We start from the raw sequence: 27,988 nt of genomic DNA, 5'->3' as shown, positions 1-27,988 counted from the left end.
GTAAAGTGGGAGCTGTTGCAGGAGGCAACGCTGGACCGATGAGCAACAGAGAGAGAGAGAGAGAGAGAGAGAGAGAGAGGGAGCAGCAGAGGGGCTGGGCTACCCTCCTCATCACCCTGGAGCGGTGGAGGAATGCTCTCTCTCTCTCTCTCTCTCTCTCTCTCTCTCTCTCTCTCTCTCTCTCTATCTCTTCTGTCTAGGCTACAAAAGCATTCAAACAGTTGTTTTTCTTTCATTATTTGCCAATTTTCACTTAGCGGGCAACTAAAAAAATGCAACTTTTCTGCAGCTCATATCTCAAAATGTTTATTTTTCTTTTCAGATCTGGGGTCTTCACATATTTACAATGTATTGTATTTTTTTACCTCATTTAAGAAAATGCAACTCCTGACTCTTCATGTCACTGTGGAGCGGACAGTGAGAGTTCAGACTTCCTTCTACAGTCACACTGTGTCCACTCAAGATTTTATGCCTTTACACAGTCTGTGTTAAAGGCTTTTATCAGTTCTCAGCCACAGATGTGAGGATGTTGACATCGAGGCTCAGGTTGAGCTGACAGAGGGCGCTGTCTCTCTGACTCTGCTCAGATTTTAAGAGCAGCTGAAGCAGAGATGAAATATGAATCAGTTAATAGTTTTTCTTTTCATGAATAGTTTTTACAAAATCACAGGTTACAGCTTCTGAAATGTGAATATTTACTAGTTTGGGACTGTTGGTTGAACATTTATACCAAACGATCAATATGTTAATAAAAAGCAGATTAATCAATAATGAAAATAATCATTTGCTGCAGCTGTAGTTTGAAGCTTTTTGTAAAAAATTGATGGTTTATTCTTGATAGTAAAAAACATTGATGCAAGCAATTTCTTTTTCTTTGACCTCCCTTTAAATCTTTGTGTTGTGAGCTGCTGTTGTGTGTGTGTGTGTGTGTGTGTGTGTGTGTGTGTGTGTGTGTGAGTGTGAGAGAGAGAGAGAGAAAGAGCTAACAGATAGCATTAGAGCTGGGAATTAACATAAAGGGAGAGATGGTATACAGATCATGAGTTGGAGCGTGACTTAATGTATTCTCTGTGTGTGCCTGTTTGTGTGGTTATCATGTGAAAGTACATTGTTTACAGTCCATTGCTTCCCCTTGTTATTCCTTTAATTGTGTGTGTGTGTATGTGTGTGTTTTAATGTGCTAGGCACGAGTGTGTCGGCAGACCCTTATCTGACACGGGGAGGTGGGGGTGTTAGTTGACCGAAAGCGACCCCTGGTCTCCTCTACCCTTTGCCTGCAGTAATCCTTCCCCTTGTTTTTCCACAGATTGTCACTAAAGCAAACTCTGCAGCAGATACTGTACATTCATATAAAGGACCATACCGGCTGTTTTGCATGGTTTAGCCCAAATTATGTATTCTCAACATTCCTGTTAATCACTTCCTGAAGCGTATCATATGTTTCTGATTTTATTCCCCTCCTTCCAGGCAGCTGCTGCTGGTTTCCTTTCATTTTCATTTCATTATGTTATCAAAGGGTCAGTTTGTCCAAATTACCAAGAAATCTTATTTTCTAATGTGCTGTATAGCCATGCAGTTTTCATTAATTTGCCAGTGTTTGTCATTAAAGTCATAATCCTTAATTTCCCGAAATCAAACCTGATACAATCTATGGTCTGCATTTTTTCAGCCAAAGCCATTCAACACAGTTACATTCACTAATTACCTCGCAAACAATAGTTGTCATCGTTAGTGGCAGAGTCTTCCGTTCCCCCGTGACGTTCAAACTGCCTACAAGAGCCTCACAGGAAATGATGCAGTGTGTCATCCAGCATCACTGTGCATAATTTAATCTCATTGATATCATCCTGCTAATGCAAGCCAATCATTCCCTGCATTTCGTACACATTCAAAGAGTTAAACTGATGAAACACTAGATGGCTTTTATTGTGAAGGAGTCTCAGAATTCTAGGTACCTGTAGTATTGAACCACGGTAACCAGACATCTCCAAATCATCCAGGACTAAACTATATGATTATACCTTTAAGTTTTCATTAGCTTCACGTAGTGCACACACAATTGAAGAAAATGGATGAAAAGAAGAACCTGACAACATTTTTTTTGCCATTTTGCGCCATTTTTGTGAGTCCAGTCATGCAAAAACACACACATTGCTACTAGTTTTTAGTATTGATATTTAAATGAAATTATATATTTTAAGATATCCATCTCTGAGACTTCTGCTTAATCACTAAAACAATGGTGGTGATGGAACATAGTGTTGAAAAATGACATTGAAAACTTAAAAAACAGCCTTTATAGAAGTAGATGTTTCTTTGTAATTTGGGTGAGCTGCCCCTTTATAATTAACTTGCAATTACATAAAAGGTAACTTAAAGTGAAGATATAGTTAAAACGCGGTTCTGCTAGAACCACACTGTACACCACATATGCTCAAATTTAGAAAGCCATAGATTAATAATAATATTATTATTATATTGTGATGTGAAATTGCTAATATGCCCCAATGCTATCAAATGTCACCAGATCATTGTATGTAATTACTTGTTTGTATATCCATCATTTTTCCTTTAATTGATTAGATTAGATTCTTCAGAAATGTAATGATTAAATATTTTTGTCTTCACATCAAACAGTTGTACCATCTGATTTTATTATTAGAGATGAGCACCAGTGTGTTTCCAGCCAGTGAGTAATTGATTATTGAATTGTCTCTGTTGGAATACAGGCTTCTCATTATGCGTACTGATGAACACATACAGTACATGTGCCTGCCTCGCATAGGCTGCGCACACACATTCCCATAAAAGCCCACACACAGAATATAAAGCAGTTTCCAGCTCAGGCATAGCATGGTGTGTTTTCTCCTTCCAGTTATTGCAGTGCTATGCTGCAGATCAGGTTGGCATATGTGGGTGTGTGTTGTTGTAGTGTGTAGGTTTGAGTCCAGTGGCGCTGCTTTTCATAGAAACGCACAACTCGCTGCAGCCCCACTGAATCTGAGTCATAGTGCTTCTCTACCATAGATTAGAGGAAGGAAGGAAATCGGAGAGAAAGGAGCAGAGATGGAGAGAGAGCGAGAGCAGAAAATAGGTCAGACATCTGAGAGCCAGGCATTCCTTTTTCTGCGATGGGTGTCAAGACATTATCCAATCACACCTCTTTTTCTACTTCTTTTTCTTGCCTTCTCCTCCCCTTATGCATGATTTTTTTTTTTTTTTACTTCCCACTTTTCCTGGCCAAGGAAAAGTGCAGAGAGAGGAGAGAGTTATTGTGCTTGGCATGTCTGCAGAGGACAGGCTTTAATTTGGACACAGCCCAGCTGATCAATCTCCACATTGGCTCGGTTACAGCACTGTGTGTGTGTGTGTGAGTGAGTGTGTGTGTAAGTGAATGTGTGTGTGTGTGAATGAGTGTGAGCATGTGTCGAAGTCCATGTAACAGCTAAGCTTTTAAACTATGCAAACCAGCCGGTTGGTATAAAAGTAAAAGCACACTGGATTAACCCTGTGTGGAAATGACTTATTCTACACACAGGGCCGTGGAGGAACAATGAATTGGATTAGAGCTGGAATGAGCTTTAATGGAATACATGCTGCACTCATCTGTAACAAAGTCAAAATAAAGGAAATTAAGTTTACTCTCTGAAAGGCAGTCTGGACAGGAGCACCAGTTGAACGCCTGAAATGGAAATGTGTGGTTTTATAGGTGGCACAGCTGATATGAGTGACATTAACATGTCATAGTAAACACACACAGAGATGAAAACGTACTCTGATTTATACTTAAGTAACTCCAGCTGATTTGCATAATATGCAAACTCATGGATGTGAGTCAGTGGGTGGTTTGGCAAAGTATAAACGAGCCTGCAACGCTTCCTGTTTTGAGGTCTTTCTCTGGCATCGAAAGCACTTTGCCAACTTGTGTTTGAAAGTCCGCAGTTTTAAGCATGACAGCGGCTCTCAGAAACAGACTGCAGACTGCAGCCAGAGTCCCCTCGCAGTTCATTCAGCATTAAGGAAGAAAAGTGAAACAATCTGCTTTATTCATACTTTTGCTGTAAAGAGACTAGAGCTGATTATTTTCTCAATCGATGAATCGTTTTGTCTAGAAAATGTCTGTATATAGTTTAAAATGTCTGTTACAATTCCCCTCAAATATCTTGTTTTTTACGGCCAACAGTCCAGAGTCCAAAAATATTCACTTTACAATTATACAAAACAGAGAAAAGCTGACATTTCTCACATTTTTTTTTCATTCTTGCTCAAAAAATGATCAAAATAGTTGCAAATTGATTTTTTTGTCTATCAGTTGATCAGTTGATCAGTTAATCATTGCAATTCTAAAAGAAACATGTTGAGTCCTGGTGTTTACAACTTATAAGATATGGAAAAACATAATATAAGTATGATTAGACTAAAGGGAGACATTTCATAACAGAAACTCAATGAAAGGCATTATTTTCTCCTCTATACATCCTCCTGTTTTATTTTAAAATGGAAACGCTTGATGTTTACAACATAAACTTCTGACAAACAGCTCCGTCCCAAATGTCAGATTTGTCTAAAAAGATTAACAGTGGATGCAGTCTACTATTAAGAGATGCTGTCATTTTACAAGAGAGATTTTTTTTTGTTGTTGTGAGGATTAGGCAACATTGTCTCCCTGCAAAACTCTTCATCTGTGGGACTAGCATAGCAATCTGTCAGACATATTCTGTCAAAGTCACAGGAAAACAAAAGGGGGGGGCAATAATTCACTAAGTGTGATGCAGCTTTGGCATGAAAACATAGAAGGTGAAGTTTCTTATTCTTGGTTTGATGGATTGAGCAGACAGCATTAAAAGATGCTTTTTACAAACAATCAACACAGAAAATATGATGCCTCTCACTATTAAGATGGTGATTGCAGAGCACACGGGCAGTCTTATATAAATACCGTATCAGCGTGACTGCCTTTTTTTTTCTTCTTTTATTTATCTTGAATAAGAAATACAGTCACATAACAAGGTGAACAATATGTCATCAGTTTTAGTGCAGAGAATCATCATTCAGTTTGTCTTCAACCTTTCTCTCATAAAAATAAAACGCATGCTTAGGAAATACTTAAACATTTACTCTTGACCACTTTTTTACATTCAGGATGTGGTCATGTGATGGAGGAACACCTGTGGTTGTGTATTGTTGTGCCCTAAAGTATGTCACAAGACCAGAACTTTTAGACAAAATAATTCAGTGTCTTCCTGGTTATTAGAGTGCAGACAGTAATATTGTTGCTGCTCTTCCTTGTATCTGTTGTTCTGTCTATTAAAGGTATGTTGCAGGATGTTCCCGATAGGTTTCGATACATGAGCTATGGTTTTGGTCTGTACCTTCACAGTATTGAGGTTCTGATTGATTCCCAGCGCTAGTGTTGAATAAAGGGGATATTTTGATGCTGCTGTATGAACATGGTTGAATCATTATTGCATGTTTCTTATTTGCAGATGCTAACTTGCTACTCTGACATTCTGGTTAAAGAAATATGGAGCACCGACTGTAAATGGATTTGAGTGGTGTCAGGTTAAACCTCGTCTCGGACGCGCTCTTACCTGTCTCGTCCAACCAATGCATATTTATCTGTCCTCGAGCGGCTGAGAGCTGGCTTACCATATGGATTAGCCAGAGAATCAGATGCATGGCCACATTAAATCGCCATAGCTGCTGATGAAAACAAGCTGGTTGTGCTGAGTACTTCACCTCAGACCTGAGTCGTGGAAAGCAGCAGCTTCAGGAGGTCCCTAGCTAATCATTCTCCAATATACAACCATCCTTTGACCAATCCTACAGATCCCACTACTCCAGAAGAAGTAGTTTGACCTCTTGAGTGCTTTCTGTTAAAAATTGAAGGCACTTAATGGGCTTGCAAATGTGAGGTTGCATATATATTGAAATTGTTACTGTAGAAAATACTGCTAGTGTATAATAGATAAATAAAATAAATGAATAAATAAATAAGCTGTTGAGCTGAATAAAAGAAAATTATGGTTAAATGGTTACTGTAGCTAAAACGAGATGTACGAATATTTGCAATATTTAAATATATTTTTGCTCTAGAGTAAGCTGTACCTGAGGGAAATAGAAAAGGATATGAGTTGGAAACATCTGCCTCTTATGTCAGTATGAGTGTTTTCACTGTTGAAGAAGCCTGTATCTTACAATATGTTCTAATACTGTTTGTATTAGTCTTTTTCCTGGCAGCTAACAGGCAGTTCCTTACAGCTATTTAAAGTCTCAAAAATCTATCAAAAGTGTGTTTCTCTAAAGCAGATGTGAAACTGTTTGGACTCAATAGAAGCATACCATTAGCTCATCCACTGTACCTTAAAAACCTTGCTTACTTGGAAGTGCATTTAGCAGTCAATGCTTTGCTTTGTGTACTTTCTGAAAAATGCTTAATAGTATCAAAGACTTATGCAGAAAGAAATCTGTTTAATGGCAAATACAGAAGTTTAGTTTAACATACTGAAAATGCATGAACTCTGCAGCTTCTATCTCCTGACTTTGATTTGTGAAAAGTTTGATAGCAAAAGGCCACCAGTTCTGTTTCACGTTTCCTTTGATTAACCCAACAAGCAGTCACGTTTGTGTGCGTCCAAGGATTGTTTCATTATCTCAGTGTAAGATAGGGATGGCCTTATGTTTGCCGCCTGCCACGGTGGAAAGGTGAGAATGCTGTGGTGCTTCTTGGCTGAATGTCAGCAGATAATGATACAAGCTGGAAAACATTATCTCGTATGACAGAGACAGAGATGATTATTATGTAATGATAGTCTGTCTGTGTGTGTGTGTGTGTGTGTGTGTTTTTCAATCAGGGATGAAAGTAAAAGTCAATGAATGGTCTGGTTGAAGGACAGGAAATATATTGGATACATTTTGAACATACTGTACTTCAGGCCTGCCTCTGTTGTCACAAGCATTTGTCATTGGCCCTGACATTTTAACAGCTACATGTAGAGGTGTGTGTTTCTCCGAGATCAGATACAAACACTATACAGATACATTTGTAATAATATGATATTATCAGTTTTCTATGGTTCATTTTTACTTTTATAATAATGAAAGTGATTGAAAATATAAATACATTTCAAATATTGAATTAAAAATACCACAGTAGCAATAGTTATCTCTAGCCTTTTAGCTAGTCCATAGCAAAGATGAATTTTTTTCACAGAAATGCTGCTGACTGGGCGTGGTTCCTAAGTCAGTTTCTTTATTTGGTGTATTCAGTAAGACAGATGGCTTTGTTAACCAGGAAGAGCTGGCGGCCAGTTGTGAGTAGCATTAGCTGCTAACAGTAGTGTTAGTCGCCCTTCTGTAGGCTTGAGGTTTGAGGTGCCACTAAGTGATTGATCTATAAAATGTAAGAAAATTGTGAAAAATTTCTCACAACCACAATTTCCTAAAGTTTTATGTTTTATGTAAAACCCCAAAGATAATAATTTTATTATCATATGAGACAAAGAAAATTAACAAATTCTCAGAATTTGAGAAGTGGAACTGCTAATTATTTTGCATTTAGCTTGAAAAATTACAATTAATCGATTATCAGAATAGTTGCACTTTTATAGGGATTGATTAATCGACTACCTGGTTCAGCCTCACCGTTAATGCTGGCTTCAGGCAACATTGTACATGGCACATGTCGTCATTGCAGGAATGTTGTGAGTGACTTGACACAGGTTTGTGATCAGGGAACATGGTGACCCAGCAGGAGAGGGGCGGGGCACACGGAGTTATTTGCGCAAATTGTTTTTTGACAGCCATCAAGATCTGTAGTTGTGCATAAGTGAAGCTGAATCTCTGACTCTAATCTAACCTAATCTAATCAATCTTCTTACCTCTACAGTATTGATCAACTGATCAAAAATCGAAATGAATGAAAGCAGTTTTAGTTGCAGACCTAATCTGCCTGTTTTTATTTGTGGATTATGTTCTTTGATACATGTTTTCATGTTAATGTGTGTATACAGCATAGATGTGATGCATTACTCAGCGTGCCTCTGCTACATCACTTTTATTTGATCCAATGCAAAGAGGCAGATTTGCTCCTGTTCAGTATAAAATGATTGAATGAGCTGTACATTGGAATATAAACATCAAGGTTAAGGCCACTATGTTCTAAACAGCAGTGAAGGTTTCTGAACAGGTATGTTAAGCATGCACACTCTGCGGTTTGACATTCACAGCAGTTATGCTAATTCACACACTAGTGCATTTCTCATCTTCACCTTGGTGATATTTGTCGAAGAGTGACTGCTAATTATTCACTTCTGCAGTCAGGTTTGTGACATCTAGAGTTTAAGTATGAGTGATGATAACATTCATCTCATCCGAGCCATCTGGTTGATATTGCCCGGAGCCTTTCTTTTACGTTAGCAGTACCACAGGTGTAAATAATAGGCCTTGTGGCATGGAGAGCAAAGAAGCCACAGAGATGATAGAGGGAGTACCTGCAACACATTCCTGAACAGATGCTCCTGGCATTTTGAGAGTCTAGCAAAGTTCATACTATAAACTCCCTTTGATTCCTTTGGCCAGCCTAAACCTTAAGTTAGACACTTCATTTGGCTAAAGGATTAGACTACTAAGCCTTTTAGTGGTAAGCTGGTCACATGAAAATCTAACAACGGTTTGCATAGACAAGAAAACCTTGCACCTCCTTCTGGGATTTTCCTCTCTTGAACTCTGAGACTCCTCCCCATGTCATCCCTGACTTAGCAGTACATGCATGCATCAGTGGCCATGTGGATTCCCTTGCGCTAGAGCTGCGGCTATCTGTAGGATTTGGCTAAGTCTCTGTCTTCGCAGGATCACTCTGTAAGGCTTTTCACTCCTCGTAGTGTGTTTACTCCTGGCGGATGTTTTTCTTTTGTTGGCAAAGATATGAAGGAATCACAGATCGTCTGTTCTGATTACAGAGTTCCCTGAGACCTATGTTGGGATGAAAGCTGGGATCAAAAGCAAAGAAACAACACTGAAGTGAAGACAACTGACCACCAAGGTAAGGAATATTCACATAGCTTTGTGCTGAGACTGACGTATCTGCTGTTGAATCACTAATTATTCCTGTTCCTGCATGCACCTAATTAACTGTGAACCTACATCAGTGGGATCTGTGAGTGTACAGTTACACTGATACCTCAATGGTGTCACAAAGTCAGAAGACTGGTGGGGCAGTGGTGGGGTTGGTTTCATTTTTCCATGCTGGAACACAGTGTATAATTTACACAGGCGCAGATATCAGATTTGGTGTCATGGGGGGAAAAGCCTGTATTTATAGTACATATGAGGTGTGCAGGGCATATGAACAGACCACTGACATGTTTGTCAGCAAGACTGTCCTGTAAATTGGAAAATGATCACAAACTGATCAGTGCAGCATCCACATACCAAGAGGCTGCAGCTCAACTTTCCTTTCAGCCTAGATGAGATATATGACAACTGCTTTCTCTCTCTGCCACCTGAGCAGCATGAGGGTGACATATGATGTATGATATGATATTCTGTAAGATAACAGAATGATGTTTTAGCTCTGTGTGATGTGACTGAACCTCCTTCACCTTTGTGCAGTGGGGATAAGCATCTCAACATCACTGCACTTTATTTGGGCGACCAGGATGAGAAATCACTTTACATTTAAAACAGTAAATGGACACACTGGAGTTGGCTCGGTATTGCAACAGGGTTTTCTGGACCCGTTTTTCTTTACGCCTGCTGGCAGCGGGCCAGCGTGGCGTCACATAGTTCACAGACCCCCGAGTTGCAACAGTCAGCGCTCCTCCTGAGGAGCGATACCTCGCTCTGTGTTGAACTTGCACTTTTCCCTCTTTTCATCGCTGCTCTCCACAGTCCAACATGCGGTGGCTCACTGACCGGTCACACATTCACTTCAAGGTAGTTTCCATGTTCGCTGATGATCTTTTTCATATTGCATTTTCATGCTTTATATGTGCACTGTGCGTTGACATGTGCTGCAGGATAGAGCAGTTATTGTTAGGGTTGAACCCTGCTGTGTTTCAGTTTTCAACATTTTGTTAGAAACATTAAATTTAGCTCTGTAATCATGATTTTGTGGTAGAAAACTGCAGTTTTGAGCAGCAGCCAAATTAATGTTCACAACTTGTAAAAAATGAGATGAACAGTGTATGAAATGTTGATTAAATGTGTATCTGACACATGAAAATAACAGCTGACCACACATTGAAATAACAGCTGTAGCCTACTGACTTCTGCATATCCTGCAGTTCCACTATTCAGAACATGATGAGCTTAAATTACTAATAATAATTCTCATGCTGTGATTAGTGCGATTGTTTTTAACAGAAAAGACTCATAACTGTTGCTCTTCTTACACAGAGTCTACTACTGGTTGTAGAGCGTTGTTGGAGAAATGCTTCATTCTCTAACTGACAATCTTTGGCTGAATACGAACACCAGCTTGCAGAGAGCCAAGATTAATTTTGACCCTTTGGCAAGTTTCTTAGGCTGGAACATGCTCCTCTGCACTGCGTGTGAGCAAATATGTACAGTTGTTATTCGGAGATATTTTTAATATTTATACGTAACCTAAACACAAGTTTTGCAATAACTTGGATCAACAACAACAATTTTCTCAGATAAAGGAAAAAATACAGAACCATACTCCAGCTATAGGAGACCGATTCTTCTGTTGTAATGTGCAGAACAACTGGACATTAGCTATTAGCCTAGATTTTGTAAGAAGCAAGTACTGGAATCAAAACAAGGTGACTTCTGTCAGGGATGAGAGGAGATCATGGGCGCTGCACTGCCACACACATCCTGCCCTTGTGCTTCTCAGGTGGCAGAGAGAACAAGCTGAGCCACTCCCTGCCCATCTGTCATGCCCATCAGGGGAATCAGTTTCCCGCTCTGGCACACACACACACACACACACACACACTCACAAACATGGACGAGCCCACACACACCCAGACACACACACACACCCACCCATCTGGGCACGCATTCACTGACTCAAATACAAACATGCACACACATAATCAAATGGACAAATATGTACAAACATCCACATGCACACAGCCACAGACAGATACAAACGCACACTGTCTCTCACACATTCAAATTCATACACAGATAATCTCTGTGCCGCGCTGACATTTATCTTCAACCGGGGAGTACTAGGGATCCATGGAGCAGGATAGGCAAACTGTGAGTGGGCTCGGAGCCAGCGGTTGAATTACTTTTATTCTCTGACAGTTTGACTCACCACCTGGCCGGGTAATCCCAGCACTCGCTTTTGGACAGCTCCCGTACTAAACCTCGATTTCAATTTGAGTGAATTGAATTTCTCATATGGCCATTCATGCGCTGCCCGGCTCTAACTGGAAGAAGTGAGTTTTATGACCATTAATGTTGTGCAGAAGAGAGACACAATGACATTTAAACTGAAACCATTACAGCCAGACGGATGTGCTGCTCAAGCTGTCGCTATATTACTGCCGTCTCCTTTTCTGTTTGTGACATTTGAATAAGCATTTTTTCTTGATAATCAATAGACTAACTTAATAACGTGCCTGAAGGCTCTTGGATGTCTAGACAGAATAGAGAAGTGGCAATTTGGTTTTACTCTGCAAAGAAGCTGGGGATTAATTTAAAAAAGACAATTACCAAGCATGTTGCTAAATGACATTTCCAGGAACTGTGGAAACAATAAGTGAATAATGACGCCGGCTTATACCGGGTTCAATTAGTTTGTCTTTGTGCGGCTTAATTTGTGGTTGTGTTAATGCCATGATACGTGGCTTTACCTGCACTGTAGCCGGGGGGCTTGGCTGGATCTCAGCGCAGCGATGCCGGGCGGCGAAGGCGTGACGCTCCGGGATATTCTTGTTGTGAAGGGCGAGTGCAGCTGTAATGTTAGGTTGCAGCATCGTAGAGCTGGAGTGGGTGGTATTTCATGAAAGTGTGCGGTTTCTTGGACAGCTCTCTCATTCACTGAAGGGAAGTGGTTTTTGCCTGCTCTCAGCAAAGCACAGAATGTTCCTCTTTTGCAGCTCTCTGTTTATACTCCGTTATTTCATTCATTCTTGTGCGATCATATCAAAGTGTGTATTGACACAGGGTCTGTTCGGGGTCAGAGGGAAGCGGAAAACTGCAAACCACATTTGGCAGAGAGTACAGAGTGTTTGTGGTGTAATGTTAGGTAATATTGTTCCTAGTTAAGACTGCTTACCCCTCAGAGCTGTGTTTGTATTTTAGCTGTAGTTGATTGGTCCTTGTTTCCAAAGGCAGAACCTGTGTAGATTGTCTTCTTTTAAATTACATTTTTATGCCTTTTTATATGAAGTTTGAACTGTGAGTAATCCACATCATCGATCCACAAGTAACGTCAGGCCACTGCAGCAGAAGTCTGGATTAAGGAGCTGCAACAGTTAACACCAAGCATAATATGAGCTCTGCTATATTGGAGACATGGCGCAGAATTCATTGACCAAATTTCGTAGCCGTACAGGACGGTGTGTCTCAACCCCACTCAGTTATCTTGTGCTTTTTTTTTTTTTTTTTTTCTTAAATATTCTTTGGTTTGTTGGTCTAAAGTTATTTCAGATTGGATTCATCAGCAACCCTGTTTCTGGAATCGGTTTCTTAAGCCTTTTACATAAATATACCCTGTGGAGTTTCTGGTAAACACACACTCATGTTTACATTGAGTGTTCCTCACCAAAACACATTCTGTGTATCACTGAGACCGTAGAAAAGTACTGAATGCCTTTTCTTCCTGCATGAAACAAAGTTGATATTTGGATATGATAAAAGCAGTCTTCTTCTTCTTTGCTGCCTCTGGTGCATTGCTATGTTTCTTGGTGCTTTAAGTTGGTCAGTGAAACAGCAGGAAACTGTATTTGTGTGGAATGTGTATTTGTGTTTGGAGCATCAGAGCTGATAATACATTAATCTGTTGATATTTTCTTTATAATCTAACCCTTTTAAAAAGACAGAAAGTAGTGAAACATTTCCGTCTCTATTTTACTGCCATGGAAGACAAAGAAAAGCATCAAATATTCACATTTGAGAAGCTGGAACCAGCAAATACAACTCATTGATTATCAAAATTGTTGCAGATTAATTCGACTGACTTATTGATCAATTGATTTGTTGCAGCACTCACAAGCTTTTGCAAATATTTCACAGTTGTTTTCTCGTGTTCAAATGATCTAATGGCAACACTTCAAATATTAGATACATTTCGTACTGTAATTTCTCCTCACTTATCTTGGAGTGTGTATCTGTTCTGCGGTCAGACTGGGTGATGATATGAGTCATGCCGACATGTCAGGCTTCAGTCAAAAACTCAGTTTAAAAGACTGACATGTTGAAATACACAGCAAAAATGAGACGCAATGTTCCCTTTAAGACTGACATTCATTTTAAATCTTCAGCAGCTCAAAGGACAGGCAGCACAGCTTCTTTGCTGCCCTACAGAGTCTTCTTTAAAGTATATTTCTTGTGCTGTGATAGCTCTTTGTTTGATCACTCAGATACAACTGCGGATTTGAGCCCACGACGAGAACGGGAAAGCATCAGATCTGACATATTGATTACAGCGTGTTTCGAGATGACAGCTGAAATGTTTGCTTTTACCCTGAAAAATTTTCTTGCAATTTCCTATGTGAATGGCAGCCCCCTCTGGCCCCTGCCTGGAAACCTGTGATCACAGCTTAGACTGCAAGTTACATCCACGTTGCATGTCACTGCAGTTCCTCGTCAGGCGCTCTGAATCGCCGGGCCACTGCAGCATCTCCTGTCAGACGGCCAACTGGATATCATGGTGTGAAACAGATATGATTGGATCAGCTGCTATGCAGCTTCAGACTAACAATGAACGACTTCTCTTCGCAAACCAGAGTGGACACATTGTTCTAAGTTCACACATTTTACCGTTTCCTGATGCAGCAGTGACAGCCAGCCTGACAGGAATATAAATATTTAAACTTTAACATTGTAACACATTTACATACTTGAACAGTAATGAACATTTTCTATAGGCCTCCAGCTTTTTAGGTCTGTATATAGACAAAACCCTCAGTATTTTCCTAGCTGTAGTGCAGATAGCAGGATGTTTACATAGACAGTCATTATTGTAGCGCTACCTGCTCCTGATTTATCTGCTGCAGCGCTTTGAGCCTTTGGTGGCAGTTGCATGTTAGTGAGGTCTAGGGGATTGTGTAACTTAGCCATTTCTAATTACAGAGCCTGATAAGACATTTGATACAGATGGTAATGAAACATGGTTGAGGGCATATAAATTAAACCACTGTGTGAAGGGCCTCCGTGGTAATCACATCATGGCAGCGCCTGCAGAGATGGCCTCAGCAGTGCCTGTCAGGGTTGTCTATTTAGCTTCTCCCCACATGATACTCATATTACTGTCTATGATAACTCATCTCATATTGAGTAATGGCATCAAAATCCATATAAACATTTATAGCTATTGCCACTGTTGTCTCATGGCTGGTGTTGTAATAGCAATTAACATGCCCATCTGTATCATTTATAAGAACAGTGACTAGTGCTGATATGATTGATAAACGTGTAATTTGATCATTAATCAACTACAATTTTGATATTTGCTGAACTATTAATATAATGCTGCAACGAATAATCAAGCAGTTAATCAGGAAAAAAAATGTCTGCCATTTTTCAAGTAAAAATACCAGAAGGTTCCAACTTCTCAAATGTGAGACTTTGCTCTTTTTCCTTTTCTGACATTTTTAGTGAAATTAATATTTGGATATTTGGTCAGACAAGAAAGGCGATGATGTTAGATGGTGTTATCAGGGATGATTGGAAGAACCAAATGATTAGACCAAATAATTGGCAGATACACAAACAATGAAAATAATTGTTAGTTGTATCCCTTCATTAACGCTGGCTGCAGCCTCTTAAACTTTTTAGATGAAGCAATTTAGCCATTTGTTAACAAATTCATTTATAAATTAAATAATCATTTGTTGGGAATTCAACAACAATCCAGTCATAGACTGATTTAGTAAATACAGTATAAATCCTGTCATTGTGCTTTTATGTCTGTTGTGTTCTCTGTCCATCTGTTTAATTTGAAAGAGCAACAACTTGGCCCGGGTTCAACAAGTTTTTCAACCTAAATAACAATACAGGTCCTTTGTCACTGAACTCTAAAATGACCCCATGAAGCGTTTCATGATGTGACACGTCCATCAACAGGATGACAAAACAACAACAGGCACAATTTGATAACACTGTTTTTAAAAAAGTACAAAATACACCCAAATGCAAGATGAGATAATGAAAATATAAATAGATAGGCAAAAAGATAAGAGAATAATACGTGCATTTTGATGACAGCAAATTTGATCAACAGTGACACTTTGTTTGAAGCATTAGAACTATTTATCCTGGTGAGGACAGCCTCCCTCTGTTTGTCATTATAATTATCATGGGTTAGCGCTTTCACTGAACAGTCACCAAGTTCTTTTTACAGATTATTTCTGTCACGTCCTCACACTCTGGATTTTTTTTGACACTGCAGATGAAAAGAATCAATACATCCTCTACATATGCAAATAAACGCAAAACACACAAGGCAGTGAACTTTGTGCACACTATAGTTGATGGAAAACCTCAACTGTTGACAGTCCTGTACAGTATGTGCTATGGTGAGTCATTTTATTGGTTGGTCATGTGAACACGCCTGATGAATCCCTCTGTATCTCTCTGCAGCATTTAATGCTAAATGTTTAAAAGGAGTTATATTGACGCCATAGATCTGCTGTAAACAACAACAAAGGATCTGAAGCAGTTTGTCTATGTTCATCACAGCTGTGTTTACGCTCAACGTGTATAAGTTCTAGAAGATATGAGGGCCTAATGCTGCATTACATTTTGTCCCTCTTTCTCTCCCGGTGTGCCACCTCCCCCCCCGCGTAATCTTTCCCCAAGGCGGTGTCAGTTGAGGCGCAGAACAGGTGCAGCAGCAAGTGATAAGAAGACACAAAGTTCCTGCTCAAACAGTTGGCCCCTGCCACATTATATATGTAATATACGGTCCAGACCGCCACTGCACAGCCATTTGTAGAGAAACAGGTTCAGAGTACTCGAAAGTACACACCAGACATATTCTCTTGTTTAATACCACCCTGGGTGTAACTGTGTCCACAATCATATAATGTATGTAATGAAGACTTTGAGGGAATTTAATGGAAAGGATCAACGGTTTGCTTCAGACCTCGATTTTGAGGGCAGGGTCTCTGGTATCGTGGTTTTGGTCTCGGTTTCAGAATTGTTAAACCCCAGGGTATTAAGTGTATTTGCAGAATATTATGATGTCACAGTGAAATCAACTTTCAAATGTCATTACATCATGATTTTATCCTTTTAGACATTTGTGTGAAATTTTGTCATAATTAGCATATGAATTCTTGAGTTATGTCTAGGGCTGAACAATATGCAAAAAAAAAAAAAAAAATGCCATTATTCTGGAGTCACGATTTCAGATGGAATGGTAATTTTTGCATTTTCATTTTCACTGAAAAAAGCTTGTCTCCTTATGTTTGGAGAATATAGCTTGTAGCCCGGGGTTCTTCTCTAGCACCACAGTGCTTATTTATTGCAGGTTGTGACACATTTATGTGAGGTCACGGTGAACTTGACCTTTTTATCCACCAAAATCTAATTAACTCATCCTTGTTTCCAAGTGAATGTTTGTGCCAAATTTGAGGAAATTCCCTAAAGGCGTTCCTGAGCTGTCTCATTCACAAGAATGGGACATACATACTTATGCACGTACGTAGGGATATGGACACAACGCCTCCAGCCGCAGCTGTCGCTGGTATGGAGGCAGCATAATAACATGTATGGCGCAGACTAAGACCTGACAGTATCTTTCACCTCTAGTTAAGGACACAATAGCAGAGCGTCTGCTGGTTTTCAAGTTTAATGAGTAACACATCAGTGTGGATAAGTAGCACTGTACAGTACGTCTTGTTTGGAGAGAAAGTAGCACATGGTCTGAGGGAGCACATGTAAGAACATGCTGGCCCATATGGTTCTATACCTGCTGTTTATAACTGTATATAGTCGTGTGTATGTGTCCGTGGTGAGTAGGGTCTGATAGTGTGCACTCTGGTGAACAGTAGTCTCAACTCCAGAGATGTGGGTGTAAAGAGTTGGTGTTAATTTCAAAGCTCCCTTCTGCCCAAGAAAGGATGCCTTTGTGGTCCCGGGCACCTCACTGAGACTCAAAACAAAAGCCGGTATATCTGTAGCCAGCATATTTATTATATGCATACTGTGGTAAACATGGGTACAAAGCTCTGGATACAGTGAAGATTTCCATAATCAAGACCAGACCACTTTTCCTAGAGGGGCAAAGACACGGGGAGAAACAGAAAAAAAAAAGGAACACAAAGAACAGAAGAATTTGAGAAAGACAAGAGGGAAAAGAGGGCAGAATTAGCTTGAGAGTGGTGGGCAGCATTAACCAGTTGAGAGAAGGGCATTCCAGCTCTTTTGTTGTGGGGCCACAAGTATTCCAGTCTTCCCTGCTCGCTCCTACTCCTTTGCCACACATCCAAAGTGAACTTTAGGTGACTCCAATAAAGGCGGAGAAGAGGGAAGAGTATTAAATGCCTGGGGTTAGGAACACTGGCTCACTACATACAGTGGACACTCATTTAGCCATGACACTGACACAGTCTGGTTTGAGTTTTACGCAGGCATGTGGAAGAGTTTCGGGGAGTTTCTGTCCCTTTGCGTTTACTCTAGAAAAAGACAGACAAGGGGAGAAACAAACACAGGGGTTTGGTTAAAGCTTTCTGCAGATATACATGCACACACAAAAAAACCCATGCATACAGTTTAATATGTGCACAAACATGTGTGCAGTGTTTGAAATTCTTCTCGTACTCACTCCAGCAAGTAGAGAGGGGATGGGCACAGGAATGCTTCAGCGTACCTTTTGTATTGTATTTGAATGAGTTCCAGATCAGTGAACCGTGTTCTGCACCTTCTCATTAAAGACGCACTTATGTAAGCTGGTAGGCTGGTTTCAACATGCCATGACTACTTAAAGCCATATTGGGACATTTTCCCTCCATAACTGTGGGCAGAGAAGTCGACTAGACTTCCATAGATCATGTAATTAAATGTTTACGCCTCATTTTATTCAGCTTGATAGTTGACTGGACATTCACTGAATGTAGGCTTTAGTCTTTGCCAGCGTGAGTGATATCATTAATAATATCAGAGCGATACGGAAGCCAGACGTATGACTCATATTATCTCCTATATTAGTCCCAAATGACTGGAGAGGTCTCATTTTCTGTCTAATTTTATTTAACTCTATTTCATTAATTGCCCACGTGCCCTTTGGCAAAGCACTTCCTGTGTGATATCTCTGCCAAGTCTGTCAAGGTTGGTTCAGCTGAAATTGTGCCATGTTGGTTTGACACACCCCCTGTCTATGTGTGTGTGTAACTGTGTGTTGTTCAGCTGCCGTTAGAAACTTTCAGTTGAATCTTTGTTTTGTTTTGTTTTGTTAAATCTTAATACATTCCAGTTAAACTACTGGATTTAGATGAGTTAAAATGGCATGTGTGAGAGTCACAGTATGTGTGCTGTATGTATGCTGTGCTCTCAAAAAACATGCAGTCTCAGCCTTGACCTTTGACCTCTCTGCAAGACTGCATCAGTCTGAGCAAGGTTGCTGAGGTCATTATCAGTCAAGTGCCATGTTCAAGTGCTCCCCTTGACAGATCCTAGTCTGTGGGGTTCCAGCAGACAGAACTTGCGTTTGGCATTTCCTATAACTCGTTACTTTGACAGCACCCTCTGTGATTTTTACTAGGGTGTCGAGACATTTCACCTCGGACTCAAAATGAAACTCATTTATAAGGTCTTGAACGTAATGATTTATGTACGAGTGCACACTCAGTGGTAGAGTGGGTCGGCTCTTAATGGTGAGGTTGGTGGTTTGAGCCCTGGCTCCTTCTGCATGACACATGTCTAAGTGTACTTGAGCAAGACTGATGCTTGCTGTAAAAGGTAAGCTGTATTGTTCAGAATAATCTGCTGATTATCATTTTTGATTAATCAACTTATCTTTTGTTGTAAAAAATCAGAAAATAATGAAGAAATGTTCATGATAGGTCCCTTAAGTCCATGATGATGTCTTCAAATTGCTTGTTTTGTTGTACTAACAGTCTAATAACCAAAGGTGTTCAGTTTATTTTCATGGAGGGAAAGCGAAACCAGCAAATATTCACCTCTGAGGTATTGCCTAAATTTAATATATGCAGTGATAGATTCAAGTGTAAAACTTTTAGTTTATGTGTGTGTTTTTATCCCAGCCTGTATCTTTATTTGACTCTACACAGTACGTGTGTCCTTAAATGTGTTTGCGTGTCCTTGTGTGGTCTCTCTCAGTGTGTTTATCACTGTCTGTTTGTCCCTGTATCTTTTTCTACGTGTGCACGCCCCAGGCTGTGTGAGTCCATGTCTGTGAGTATGTTATTGTGTGAGTCCCCTCCTGTCTGGATAATCCCAACACTCTCGCGCTCTCGCATACAGCGGTGGGAGACGAATGCAGAGGCATGCCTGGGGATGTGGTCAGGAGAGGCCTCTGTTTTATGGAACATACTGTACTAAGCTGAGCCGCTGCAGTAGAGGTGCTATAAATAGAAGGTGCTGATAAAGAAGAAGAAGAAAAAAAAAAAAGGGGGCTCAGTGTGAAACACACTCACCAAGCTGGTTCCTGCTAGAACACTCAGCCAGCGGCTAAAGGATCACTGCAAGTCCAGGCTGAGCTAAAACCAACACCAAGGTGCATAAGAATTATTTCCAAGAACAGAATTAAAAGCAGCAGTATGCTCAGATTTACTTTTTAATTTATGTGTTTATGTTAAGGGTTAGGGTTTCAAGCCTTGATGTATTTATGATTTTCATTATGGAAGTAACCTACATTCATATATGTCAAGTGTGCTAGACTGCAGCCACATCTGACACCACCTTGGATGTTTATTAGAGTATCTTCTGTCTACAAGTGAACAAATGTTTATCAGAGGGTCTAGAAAAACAGATATGTTGGTGTCAAGTTCATTAGTGTTAAAACTTGTAAGGGATAAGTGTGATGAGGTTGGGTTCTTTCCATATTTACTTCACTGCAGCACAGTATAGTACCCTAGCCTTGACTCCGAGTTTGGACCCGATCCGTGGGAAACCGACCCAAACCCGACATGCATAAATAGACTTTTAAAAAAGAGGGCTGATCCAAAGACAGTAAGACCTGGTTTGAAATAGACCCCAGGATAATTAGACCTGATCCAAAAATGTGGTTCTGACCACACTGGAATAGAGAGAAAGAACACCAACACTGGTAGGAGCTCCATCAATCAACAAGCTGCAGTGGTGGAAAAGAGCGGCCATTTTTTCTGCACTTCAAGGTTCACACTCTGCCTCTCACTCCTAAAACAAACTATTTTCTTTCCTGTCATAATTATGACACACCCTGTAATCAGGGCTGATAGCAAGCTCACTACTCAGCTATTAGACATGTGGACTCACAGATCTCGTCTTGCTCCTGGTTCTTTGTACTATGTATGTACTATGTTTGTTACTGGGAACCATGGGGACTCATGAGGACTCCAGAGCTCTGTAAACTGTAGCCTGCTGTACACCTTGAGAAGAACATGTGTTTTGTGGGATTAGCCATTTAGCTACTTGGCCATCTTGCTATTTCAATAAAGAACTGACATTAATGTTTATATTTCACACCTTCTATCCATCACCACTACTTCTACTAGACATCTCCTCCACTGTGTATCACATTCTTACGTGAAGACAATGAGTGTAGCTTGCAGATCGTTAACTAACAAACTGTCATAAAAATTTTTTCTTCTTTCTCACTAATATAGTAGTAGTGGTAAATACAGTAATGGGATTTTTTGACAGTATTACATAATGTAGCACTATTGCGCATCAGCCATCATCACTTTTTAAAGCTTGCTAGTGCTTAGCCAGCTGTGGCTATCAGGTTTATAGAAGGCTGAATCAAGTAAAACCAATTTTATATTTACATTGCTCACGATTACAACGGTGTCTACAATCTCTACAATGTGTGGCACCCTCTCACCGTAGGCATTCATGATTGTAAACGATATAACCAAAACATCTTGTACGTCATTGATTGATTCATCAAAGTGAATCACAAATAGAATCAGTGAATCTGGTTTTCATGAGCTTTTTTGACATGAGAAATGCTTTCACACTGCAGCCTCTCTAGCTGCAGAGGGACTGGAGGAGGCTTGCTGGTTTTCTGGTGGTTGAGCTTGAGAAATGAGAGGAGTCTTAACCCCTGTGGTGGATGACTCATTCTCAGGAAAGAGAAGTTTTGTAAGTTCTCAAGCAAACTGCTTGCCCTCTGATCCCACAGGTTATAATGGGGCTTACATTGATGGATGAAGGCAGGGAGCTTTGTTTGCTTAGCCTCAGATGAAGGTGAAATTATTACTTATGGATGGGAGAAGAAAACTGTAGCTCTCTCGTTAGTATATCTGCTGCCTCTGGTTTATAGCATGAAAAGGACAAGAAGGCCTTCAGTAGAATATGCCACAAAGAAAAACTAGTTTTTCTTTAGCTTGTGAAGGTGTCTACAAGCAATTAATTGCCTATTAAACACAGTGGACTCCTTCAGGTTGCTAATACATATTGAACAGATTTAGCCCCAAGGTTGCACCACATCAGTTTAAAAAACATGAATGAAAAAGCCGGTGTCATTGCCAGTTTTTCTTCAAAAGCCTCCTCCAAGAAATCCGATTTAGAAAAATTGCAAGGTGCTCATTAATTTGTTAAATTTCACCTTGAGCATCTTTTATCAATACTGGTCCTTCAGACTTGGTTAGGCACCATATGAGCTCACTTTCCCAGTAGTGTGACACTCTTTCTTTTGTTTGAAGAGGCTAAATCCTCAGCTGACACCTAGCCCTCTTAAATGACACTGTAACCCATTTTAATGACCTTGTTTTTCTTCTATTTTCTGTCTTTTGTCTCTTTCACACTGTCCTTGACCCTGATCTTCCCTCATCCCCTTTATTCTACCTCAGGTTGTACCTCCATAACACTCCTTCAAATGTACTTTATTCCTCTATGCTAACACAGTCATATACACACACACACACACGCACACACACACACACACACACACACACACACACACACAAACACATATGCACATGTGAACCGTCTGGCACACACTGCACCCCCAATGTTCCCATTTGGAATTCTCCCATTCCCTCATTCCCAGAATATTGTTTCACCATAGCAACACCAGCATGTCTGCTCTCTCTCTCTGTCTGTCTCTCTCTCTCTGTCTGTCTCTCTCTCTCTCTCTCTCTCCCACTCTCTCTCTTTCTCTCCCCCTCTCCCTCTCTCACATACACACACACACTCATTTCATATTCACCACATTCCCTCTTTCCCTCTCTCCTTTTTTTTCTTTTTTCTTTTTTCTCTTTATACGCCAGTCCTGGGCTGGTTTTTATGGGCCCCCCCACCCCCCACCCATGCCCTGCTTACTGTGTTCCTTCAGGAATTTTGGCTCACGTTCAAAAATCCTAAATCAACTACAGACTGCTACAGCACCATGGGCCCCTTCGCTCCGCGTCTGTCACCCCACATGTTGACCCCAGGGAGTGTTTTTTTGTGTGTGTGGAGAGGAGGCTGACAATCAGGCCACTGACAGTCTGCAAAACCTTCGTGGGACAGGTTGTCACCCCCCTCTTTTCTTTCCTCCTCCCTGTCTGTCATTTTCTCACTCTCTTACTTCCACTTTGCTCGTTTTTGTCACTACCTGATAAATCGTCCAGCAACGTTTAACTAACCTCTCTGACCCACATCACTCTCACTCTCCTTCAGGGACGGTTGAGTTTGTAGCCCCCCCACTTAAAATCTCATTATCTCTCACAAAGAGCTTCACATTCATCTGTATATCATGACATGTGCTTGCACAAGTTACATCTTCTTTGCCATTTTCCAAAGAGCACATGCAATAATAGAAAAATGACATTATAGTATCGTAATTAAATTAGAGGAACTTTCGTCCCCTCTGGATAAATTAAGGAAAGAAAAAAGAGGAGGGAAAAATCCTTTTCCCTATTACAGTACAATCAGAGCATCTTCCAATTCCCTCTGCAGCCTCAGAAACCCAAGATAGTGTAAGTTGTGTTTCACCAGTGCTGTAGAAGAGGTAGAAATTATGCCAGACTTTCCAAAAGCTATTTATTAGCAAGTTTATTTTGTTTAAAGAAGTTTCAGCCTCCAGCTTAATTAATATTTAGAGGCCATAACACCCTCACAAAGTGCCTGCATAAATGTTGTTTTGTATTCCTGTGTACATGTGCATCATTTTTGCATTTGGCAGCCTCATTCTCATTTTGTCTCTTTTCTCTTTTTCTTCCAAAGCGCACCCCACTGTGCGTTTCCTCTTTGTGAGGGGAAGAAAAGAAAAAAACAAAAAACAAAGTCAAGTGGAAAGAAATTTGTTCTACAGATGTTGTCTATCCTGGAGCCAAAAGCTTAGTCGAATAGAGGATTGCTCTCTCTTCTTACCCTTCCTGTCTTCATCTGAGTTACCCCTGTGATTCGTCTGCCTTCTCTCCACCTCTGCATGACCCTTCTGTCTCATTTTCTCATCTTCTCCGTCTATTCTCTCCAATACATCACGTTTGCCTGGTCTGTGAATGCTAATTAACAAACTACCTCTAATTGTTTTACTGTGTTGGCGTAGTGTAGTGCTCAGATCTTGCTAAGACACGTCAACACAGGAATTCCTCAGCTCTGCTTTTATGTGGGCTCATGGAAATAAGACGTAGCGTGTACAGGGACAGCATTCAAGTGTTTTTTTGGTGCATGTGTGAGATGCTCAGATGAGAAGCCTGCTGCACATTTGTCCAGTTATTTAGTGAGTTTGGCTGCGGCGCCATCCTTATCCCCTCCTGCCTTGACTCCCTTGCTCATTCATCCCTCTATAGTAGGCATCTGTGGTCATCCATTGTTTTTGGTCTGGTTCAGATTTCCAGTTTGGTGGCTCTTCTGAGGGCGGAGAACACATGTGCAGAGCGGATGTGTTGTCTTGTATGTTTGCAGCCAAGTCAGCTCCCGCACATCTTGCCAGTTCCCTCTGTCATGTTAAGAGCCAGAACCTGTGTCACTGCAGAATGGCACTGCGCTGGTACATGTAAACACTTGTAGTTCAGCCACATTTAAAAATAACAGCATCAGAAATGATCCTTGTGTCAAAATGAAGAAAAAAGTTTTTAATGGGGACACATGGAAGTTTATGGCTGTGTATTAATTTAAAAGGCATCAAACATATCTGGGATGTGTGGGTATGTGTGGGCCTGAAGGACTTTGGACATCAAATTCTCTGTAAAAGCATATCCTTTGTTGATGCTGCTTTCTGTTCTCAACTGGTAAACTTGTCCTAATCCATCCATCATCTTCTTCTGTTCCCGGGCCGTTTACAGTGAATGCAAATTCAAGTGTATTTATCCAGCCTAAGCCCATTGTGGTCCACGTTGAAAGCCAAACGCGGTTAACAGACCATTCCTAACTCGTTTAGGAATCACATTTTTTCCAGTATTACATTAGAGGTTGTCCTCTTTGGTCTGAGGAGTCAACAGTTCAATGGCCCTGAAGAGCTGCTTACAGCAGTGCTTTGTTTCTGGGCATTACACACAAAGCTGGTCTGTTTCACATCTCCAGTTTATTCAGCCATTCAAATAGTTCTGTTGTTGTTGTGCTCCTTGACAACTGTTGGAGAAACAACTGACAAATCAGATCTGTGCTTATTTCTTGTGAAAATGCTACTTGCAGCAACTGCTACCACAACTTCTTTGTTGTCTTCAAACACTATCACTCTTTACTGATTCTTTAGGGCAAAAGAAAACAAAAACAAGCCCCTCGCCCAAACACGAAATGGCCTGAATCTCACATGGTGATCAGACCAAAAGAAATGCCACAACATAAACGTAGCTTGGTGGCACTGTGACTATTTGCAGGATCAGTTGACAAACTACTGTAGCAATTAGCTAACTATAGCTAGCTACCCTTCTGCATCCATGAAAAACAGTCACCACAAAATGGTGACAGGCAATTAACCTAATTAGCATTATTAAGTAATTATTAATTAACCTAGTAACCACTTTCACAGCTTCCATGTTAACTGATCATTTTTGTCAATGGATACATCACCTACCACTAATTAGTTAGGGCAAACCGAAATAAATATAACCTCCTTCCAAACTGAAAAATGTGAACATAATGTCAGACTGAATAATGTGTGAAGCTACACAAAGGCCTCTTACACTGCAGTGGAGGCTGTTGCATCAGGCACTCAGAAGTCTTTTAGTTTTTCTGCAACCTTACAGTTTAGCAGCAATATATTCATGCCAACAACCACAAAGCGTCCTCCAGGCCTGTTGTGGTTGCTGACATTTGTCTTTAAACAACAGCCTGTATTTTACCATCTCAGATTCTCAGGAAGATACAACAGGCCTGACTCTCTTTAACATTCCTCAGCTGGCAACTACTGTATATAATTGTTTGATATCTTCAGATGAGTGGATGAGCTCTTTGTTCTACCGGTAGACAACATTTCAGGAACCGTTATCAGATGTCAGTGACACAAGCCAGCAGAGCCAAAGCAGCAGGTTTCCTGACCCAGGGTTCACAGAAAATGTTTCCACTTTATCACCGATTTGATCACAGATAATATAGCTGTCACATCTCCAGTTCTCTGAGCACAAAAGGCAAGCATACAGTTACTCCTCAAGGAGTGTCTCTGTCGGAGATACGCGATCCGACCAAAACATAGCAGCTCATATGTTGAGCCATCAATTATGTACTTTGAGAATGGCATCACGTTTTCAGTAATGGGGAAGATCCACTGTGGGTGTGAAGCATTCTTAATTCAGGTTTGGCTCTGACGGTGTTGCACATACAGTAGTTATTCTGTAGTTGATATTAAACAGTGGATGGTGATGTTAGTATAGTAAAACTACTACAAGTCATTTAGCTTAAAAGGGAACCTTCATGGTAGATTTGCCACAACTTTTTTTTATTAGTTATTAGTATTAGTTTTTTTTTTTTGTTTATTTTTTAATGCTTTTATTAGAGTAGCAGTGAGAGAGAGACAGGAAGGTTGAGGGGATGACGTGCAGCAAAGGGCCGTGGGTCGGATTCATACCCAGGCCGCTGCGGTAAGGACTAAGTCCTAATGGTATGCGCTCTACCAGGTGAGACACCCTGATTTCCCACAACTTCAACTGTTTGATGATAATAATAATAATAATAATTATAATAAACCTTCTCCTAAGACAACTGTATGACAACACTAACCCACAGGCTATTGAGAAATGAGTTTTCTCTGCTATGGCTGCAGCAGGTAACATACAGACGCAAAGAATGTAGAGGCACAGTATTGAATGTTGAATACCTGCAGGATATTGTTGGTTAGCTGCTGCTGCACCATGTGCTAAGTATCTGTGCTGCGCTTCGCAGCGCTGTTGTTGTTGCTCTGGTTTTAAAAAAGCAACACAGCACATGTACACAATCAGAGAATTTGGCAGAGCCATTGGTCAGAGTGCGAGGCTGCCAGTACTGACGCTTTTTCCTGCTGCCTGTCAGACGCCTGTCTGTTCCCCCGCCAGGCCTCTACTCCAATGTTGTTGTGCTATCTGGCGAAGAGAGTGAGGGAGGTGGGAATTGGCTTGAACTTATGACAAAGTCAAAGTTAGTCCAGATCAGCTGGGAAACTTTGGCTCCTGTGTGTTCATCAAGCTGCAGCTAAGCTCCTGAATGTCTTTCACTGGGAAACTGGAAACTAACACTGCAGTGTGTATTACTACACAGTTTATTTACTGTGCTTGTGTTTATTTTGATTCCTTCCAGCATTGATTTTGCAGGGTATTCAGTACAAAATGAAATACTGTTGTAGAGAATGTGACAGGAAATACTTAAGAATTTGATCTGAGTGATCATATTGTCAGCAACCTGTGATTCACATGCTTCTAAAGTCGACATATTTTAACTTAATTTTGCACATTCCTGACTGGTAATTTTGAGAAAAACATATAGCATGCATTATGAATGACACTAGAACTGTCATAGACTACAGTTATGTACATGACTGAATTTAATAAAAGAAGCTTCTCAAATGTTAAGTTTTCTAAACTCTAGCAGCCAGACAAGAATTTTTTCTTAATAAAATAGTTATAAGTGGGCAGAATTGTGGTATAATTTTAAGAAATATCTGATCAAAGAAAAAAATAACAAGATAATAAATCTGATCTTTCACTGCCACATTATGGTATGAAAATGTTTGATATTTGGTGCAAAAGACCTTTCTGCTTCTAGATTAGAAAAAGCCTGTTCTGCTGGTTGGCTGAGTTTGTGTTGTATGACTTGTGCAGCATGTTGTTAGTCCCAGGGGGAGCGCCGCCCTGACCTCATCCACACATGAGGAGGTGCTGAAGGACTCAGGCAGAGGTCACTGAATCCAGGGTTTACAGGAGCAACATCACCGGGGAAAACTATCCATGAAATCTGTGTCCATCCTCCCATCCCCCTTCATAACCAGCAACATTAGTCAAAAATTTGACTGAACACAGGTCAGCCTACATTGAGCAGCTTGTCCGTCTCCCAGAATGGTTTATAGATTGGCAGTGACCTCTCCACTGGAAGGGAGGAGGTAGGACAGGAGGTCATGAGGCTTCAGGCTGGGTAATAATTTTTCCTGCTGCATCTGGCAGCCGTCCCATTCTGCCCTTCCCTTCACACCTTCCCTCCAAACACCTGTGTAGCTGCAAAAATGTTATTAGCTGTATCTTTTGTTATTGTGCGCTCTGTCGCACTGAATGAATGCAGTCTTATT

General features: G+C 40.5%; 1 long non-coding RNA gene across 1 annotated transcript in view; it reads left to right on the top strand.

The window, feature by feature from the left end:
* Nucleotides 1-27,988, top strand: part of LOC111655450 (uncharacterized) — a 55,570-nt gene that overhangs the window by 11,447 nt on the left and 16,135 nt on the right. The window contains exon 2 of the long non-coding RNA XR_002760807.2: nt 8,961-9,043. This is a non-coding gene — a long non-coding RNA (uncharacterized LOC111655450). The remainder of the gene's footprint in view (nt 1-8,960; nt 9,044-27,988) is intronic.

This window comes from Seriola lalandi, unplaced genomic scaffold (genome assembly GCF_002814215.2).
Source record: "Seriola lalandi dorsalis isolate HSWRI2012SDOR001 ecotype SW California unplaced genomic scaffold, Sedor1 jcf7180002054317, whole genome shotgun sequence".
NCBI lineage: Eukaryota > Metazoa > Chordata > Actinopteri > Carangiformes > Carangidae > Seriola > Seriola lalandi.
The sequence above is the reverse complement of the archived record's forward strand: the minus strand, read 5'-3'. Positions and strand labels throughout refer to the sequence as shown.